The following is a 5,933-nucleotide window of genomic DNA, read 5'->3' as shown; positions in this document are numbered from 1 at the left end:
TAACTAGGAACTCGTAGTGATGTTGATGGGTCTTAAAAGCTATTTTGTGAATATTAGAAGATTTTACTCTAATTTGGTGGTAACCAAACCGTAAATCCAGTTTAGAGAAAATCTCGGCCCCAAGCAATTCGTCCATCTACTACCGGTATAGGAAACGTTTCCTTAATAGTAACTCAATTAAGGCCCAGATTATAAACACACAATCTCCACGTGTCATGTGCCTTCCTTATTAGTAGTACGAATACGGATTTTGACTAGGCCTTATTACACCTGAAGCTAGCAGTTCACGAATTATTTTTTCTATTTCATCCTTTTGGTAGTAAGGGTAGTGGTAAGGTCTCATGGATATGGGCTTGGTGTTAAGTATGAGATTAATGACATGGTCATGGGATCAGTTGGGAGGTAGGCCTTTCGATTCTTCAAAAACTTCACTGAATTATTTTAAGAGGGATTGTATAGCTACTAATATTTCCTTATTTAATAACACAAGCCCTTATCCAGGTTTTTACGGGTAGGTTTTCTGAATATACCAAGGTCAGGTTAATAACTCATGCCAAATCTACTATGCTTCCTGGTGATGTTGTAATTTTCTTCTTGTATTTTTGCTAGACTGTAAGCACTAGTCAAGCATGTGGGTTTAAAAATTCTTACAATCAATCTAATCTCAACCCTCAGGCCACTGAGGAACAACTTAGTTTAAACTAATATGATAAACCCCTCAGTCTATTTGACAGTGACAACTCATCTTTGTATTCTTCTAGTGCGCCACTTTGTCTTAAAAGAGTGAGAGACTCCATAGGGTTATCATATCCACCAAGGCCAAATCTAGCTAACAATGCTATAGTCAAAGCATTACAATCATCTATTTGCCCTATTTCTTCCCAATCTTGAAACTAAGTTAAAACCTTACTTTGTGTTGAGGCAGGGAGTTATGGAAAACAAAAAATTATTGTACCTCGTATATCCACCCAGCCGGATCCTTATCGTGAAAAACAGGAAAATCCAAACAAATAGTCCTAGTCTGAATCTCACCAAAGGGCCTCGGATTCCCTCTATCCTAATTGGGATCCACTCTAGAAGTAGACCCCCCATGACTTTGATGGTGACTTCTGTGACGCCCCCAAATCCCATGTACGTACACGGGAAAATCGAGACGTCGGGATGATGACAACACGGGTCACCACCCTATCACTAAGTGCCAAGTGTGTGCACATGCAACAAGTATATAAAAAAAAAACACGCAGTGGATAAACAAAGTCATATAACTAAGTACCAGAATTTTTCTTTGTTTAATACAAATCCGTTCAAAACATACATAATAAAATATTACAAGCCACAAATATAGTTTCAAACCCAACAACAAGGCATAAACTCCAAATCAATACTCTGGCGGAGCCGCCTCCTCGGGCTCAGCCTCTTCCTCCTCCTCGACCTCTGCATCAGAATCTACGGTACCAAAATGGTACCGCAGGTAAGTAAAGATCCAAACGCCACAAGATAAAAATATATTAAACTCAAACAATATGCATAAAAGAATGCAATGCACATAACCCATAAAACACATTTTTCCACGCACGCCAAAAATCCCATTTGGCCTTAAAAACGTATTACTTTCCAACTCACGCCAATAGTCTCATTTGGTCCAAAACATTCCCTTTAAACATAGCCTGTAGGCGATAATGGCCCAAAACCAAACCATCAGAGCACTGTAGGCGGGAATCACAGGCAGGACTCTACCACCATCCATGCTCACCATCGTCCCTACACGTGCACTGTAGGCTGGATTCTACCATCATCCCTGCTTACCACCATCCCTACGCCGCGTGCACCATAGGCGGGAACCTTAGGCGGGATTCTACCACCGTCCCTGCTTACCACCATCCCTACACGTGCCTCTGACTCAAACCAGTCAATCCAACCGTTCACCTATACCATAAATCATTTCTCGCTTACAAGCCCAGCTTTTATTTTACAAACACATGTACATGCATGCAACTACACAAAAACCCAATTTTTCCTTTTTAAACATGAACATGCGTGCACTATACAATGCAAACATCAAGGCACAAATATCTCAAACAAATATCAACATCAACCAAACAACTTCGTCCTCAATCCATCCGACCCCCGAACTCCTCGAACTCAGTCCGGAATCAACCAACCAGTCCAATAATTTATTGTAAGAGTAAAAATATATTTAAATCTAAAATAGAGTTTGGAAAATACTTACAGCGCTATAAGGTATTTTTTAAAAGCTCACGACGTTGCAAACAGGGGAGAAAAAGCAACGTAATAATGTATTTTACACTGTAGCCGTGGGTAGTAAATTACTCACTTTCGAACGGGGACAAACCAAGACACGAAATTGATAGTGAATGGTCTAGAGATGTTTATGAAGCTAATGGAAGTGAGCTTTGGCCGTGGGTGGCGGTGGAAGTGCAAAAAGGGGCAAATCAGAGTTAAGCTCGTGGGAGCTACTCCGGCAACGGATCGGGGCCGGAAATGGGTGGGTTAGGACAGCAAGAGGTAGGGGATGAAATGGTAAAGAGATAGTGGCCGGAGGTGGAGCGACAGCACCAGAAAAGAAAAAAAGCCATGCGGCTTAGATGGGCTGTCGGAGTTAACGGCGGCTCGGATGGGGCTAGTGTACCTAATGAAATTTAAATCTGAAGTCAAAAGCCTTTTGCAATCTTTTATCCACATGGTTGAAACACAATTTAATACCAAAATAAAGCAAGTTAGATCAAATAATGGATCTGAATTTCACATGCCTGAGTTTTATAACTCTCATGGTCTTTTGCATCAAAAATCTTGTGTTTACACTCCGTAACAAAATGGAGTGCTGGAGAGAAAACATCAACATCTCCTCTCTGTCACATGAGCCTTCCTTTTTCAAGTATCTCTTCCAATCAAGTTTTGGGGAGAGGCTGTCTTAACGGCCACCTACTTGATTAATAGAATCCCCACTCTTACTCTTCAAAACAGGTCCCCTTATGAGGTTTTATTTGCATCAAAACCTTCCTACCATCATTTAAGAGTTTTTGGATACTTGTGTTTTGTTTCTAACCTTAAACATAACAAAACAAAACTTGATCCTAGAGCTAAGAAATGCATCTTTCTCGGGTATCCAGCCTGCTTCAAAGATTATAACATCTATGATTTGGGAACTCAAACCATTTTCAACTCAAGGGATGCCATCTTTCATGAGTCCTCCTTCCTTTTCCAAGGTCTCAATTCAAGTCCTTCTCCCTCTCCCACTTCCTTTCATAATCTGGTTCTTCTTCCAGCTCTACCAGATTCTATGCTTTCCTATCCCCTTCATCCTACACCTCACACTCTTGAAACTGAATCTGATTACTTGACTCATGATCACTCCCATGACTCCTCATCAACTCCATACTAGGATTCCACTTAGCAAATTACTCCCAATTCCCCTCAACATCTTGACACTCCTCTCAATATTCCTCTTAGAAGGTCCACTCAACTCAAACAATTACCAACTTACCTATATGACTTTCATTGTCAGTTACCCACTACTACCTCCCATCACCCTTCTTTTCATCACTCTACTAAACACTCTAACCATAAATAGTTGTCTTATGCACAACTATCTCCTTCCCATAAAGCCTATGCACTTTCCCTTTCCCTCACCAACGAACCCACAACCTATGTAGAGGTCGTGATCTCCCAGCATCGGAGAGATGCAATGCAAGCTAAGTTAGATGCTTTAGAGGCTAATGGGACATGGACTATCACTACTTCACCTCTAGAAAAAAAGGCCATTGGATGTAAATATGTTTATAAGCTGAAACTTAAGTAGATGTAACAGTAGAGAGACACAAAGCTAGATTGGTGGCAAAGGGCTACACACAAAGGGAAGGCTTTGATTATCAAGAAACTTTCAGTCATGTGGCTAAACTCACTACTGTTCAAGTTTTCTTAGCCTTGGCAACCATCAATGGTTGGCATCTATCTCAACTAGATGTGCATAATGCTTTCCTCCACGGTGATCAAGATGAGGAACTATATATGAAGATACCTCCAGGTTTTCAAGTTAAGGGGGAGTCACCTCATGAAAACAAAGAGTTGGTATGTCGTTTGCATAAGTCTCTCTATGGCCTCAAGCAAGCCTCTCGACAGTGGCACTCAAAATTTTCTACTGCTCTCATTTCTATTGATTTCAATCCATTAAAGTCTGATTACTCCTTATTCACAAGAAATAATGAGCATGGATTCATAGCTTTATTGGTCTATGTAGATGACATTGTAGTAGCAAGCTCCAGCTTAACAACCATTGACAGTGTCAAGAAAAACCTACACTCACAATTTAAAATCAAAGATTTGGGCCCTTTGAAGTATTTCTTGGGACTAAAAGTAGCAAAATCAGCTGCTGGAATTCACTTATGTCAAAGAAAATACACCCTCAAAATTATTCAAGATGCTAGGCTCCTTGGTTGCAACAAGTCAGTCACAACTCCAATAGAAATCAATCACAAGTTTGCACATTCAAATTCAGATCTCTTAAGTGATATCACAAGCTATAGAAGACTAATTGGACGACTTATCAACCTATCCATCCCCAAGCCAGATACAACATATGCTATTAATATCCTAAGCCAGTTCATGGATAAACCAACATAGTCTCACTTGCATGCAACTCATAAAATCCTGAAATATCTAAAGGGTTCCATTGGGCAAGGCATTTTCTTCTCAAGTAAATCCTCTTTACACCTCAAGGCCTTTAGTGATTCCAAAGACCAGGAGGTCAGGTACTGGGTTTTGTATATTCATTGGGGACTCCTTAGTTAGCTGAAAATCAAAGAAACAAGCTACTATTTCTTGCTCATCTGCTGAAGCAGAATATTGTGCTTTAGCTCAAACCAGTTGTGAAGTCATCTAATTGATATCTCTACGAAAAGACTTCAATACTGATCATTCCCAACCTACCCTCCTATATTGTGATAGTCAAGCAACTCTCCATCTCACCAAAAATCCTATTTTTCATGAGAGACTGTCATTTTGTTAGATAAAGGGTTCAAATGGAGTCATCACACCAATGCACATCAATACCAAGTTCCAACTAGCAGATATGTTCACCATAGCTTTTTCCAGGTGCTGCATTCCATTTTTTGTCTTTCAAGATGAGCACATTAAATATATATGCCCATCTTGAGGGGGAATCTCAAGAATTGCACAATATGCACTACAAGAGTTTGGAGTTTTTGAGACAAATCATTGTCTCCAAAAATCCAAAATTCGTCCCTAAAATTTTTTTAGATGAAAAAATTTCGTCTCTATTTTGTCTCAAAAAGGCTATCTTGAAATGTCTTTGGAGACAAAAAGTGAATTTCATCTCAAAAAATCATTTTTAGGGACAAAATTGGGCTAATCCAGTCGAAACTGTTCAAACAGGTTTTTTTTAGACGAATTCTTTTCATCTTAACAAACCGTTCGAATAGAAACCTACCCGATCGAACCAACAAGTACTATTCAAACTATAAGAATTTTTTATTCGAACTAATGACCATATTTGATCCTATTCAAACAGAATGAATGTTCAAATAGATTTTATGAGTTCGAACGAACAAATTTTTCAAATGATTTGTATTCGAACAAAAATTTTGGTCATTCGAATAGACTTTTTATTTTCAAAAATTCGATCTGTTTAAACGGGGTTTTGCACATTAATATTGTTCAAAACAATATTTTATTGTTCGAACTGTCATACGGACTGTGCTACTCGGTTGTAGTTCAAATGAGTTAGTTTTTTTTTTAATGCGTATTTTTTTTATTCAACTGGATTTATAAATTGTAATTGACCGTTTGAACAAATTATTTATTTTTCAAACATTATTAATCTTACAGAACATAATTTATTAAAAATATCATACTAATATTGAAGAAATTGTAATTCAAATATCACAATTGTTCAA

This window comes from Carya illinoinensis, chromosome 8 (genome assembly GCF_018687715.1).
Source record: "Carya illinoinensis cultivar Pawnee chromosome 8, C.illinoinensisPawnee_v1, whole genome shotgun sequence".
Classification (NCBI taxonomy): Eukaryota; Viridiplantae; Streptophyta; class Magnoliopsida; order Fagales; family Juglandaceae; genus Carya; species Carya illinoinensis.
Note: the sequence above shows the minus strand (reverse complement) of the source record.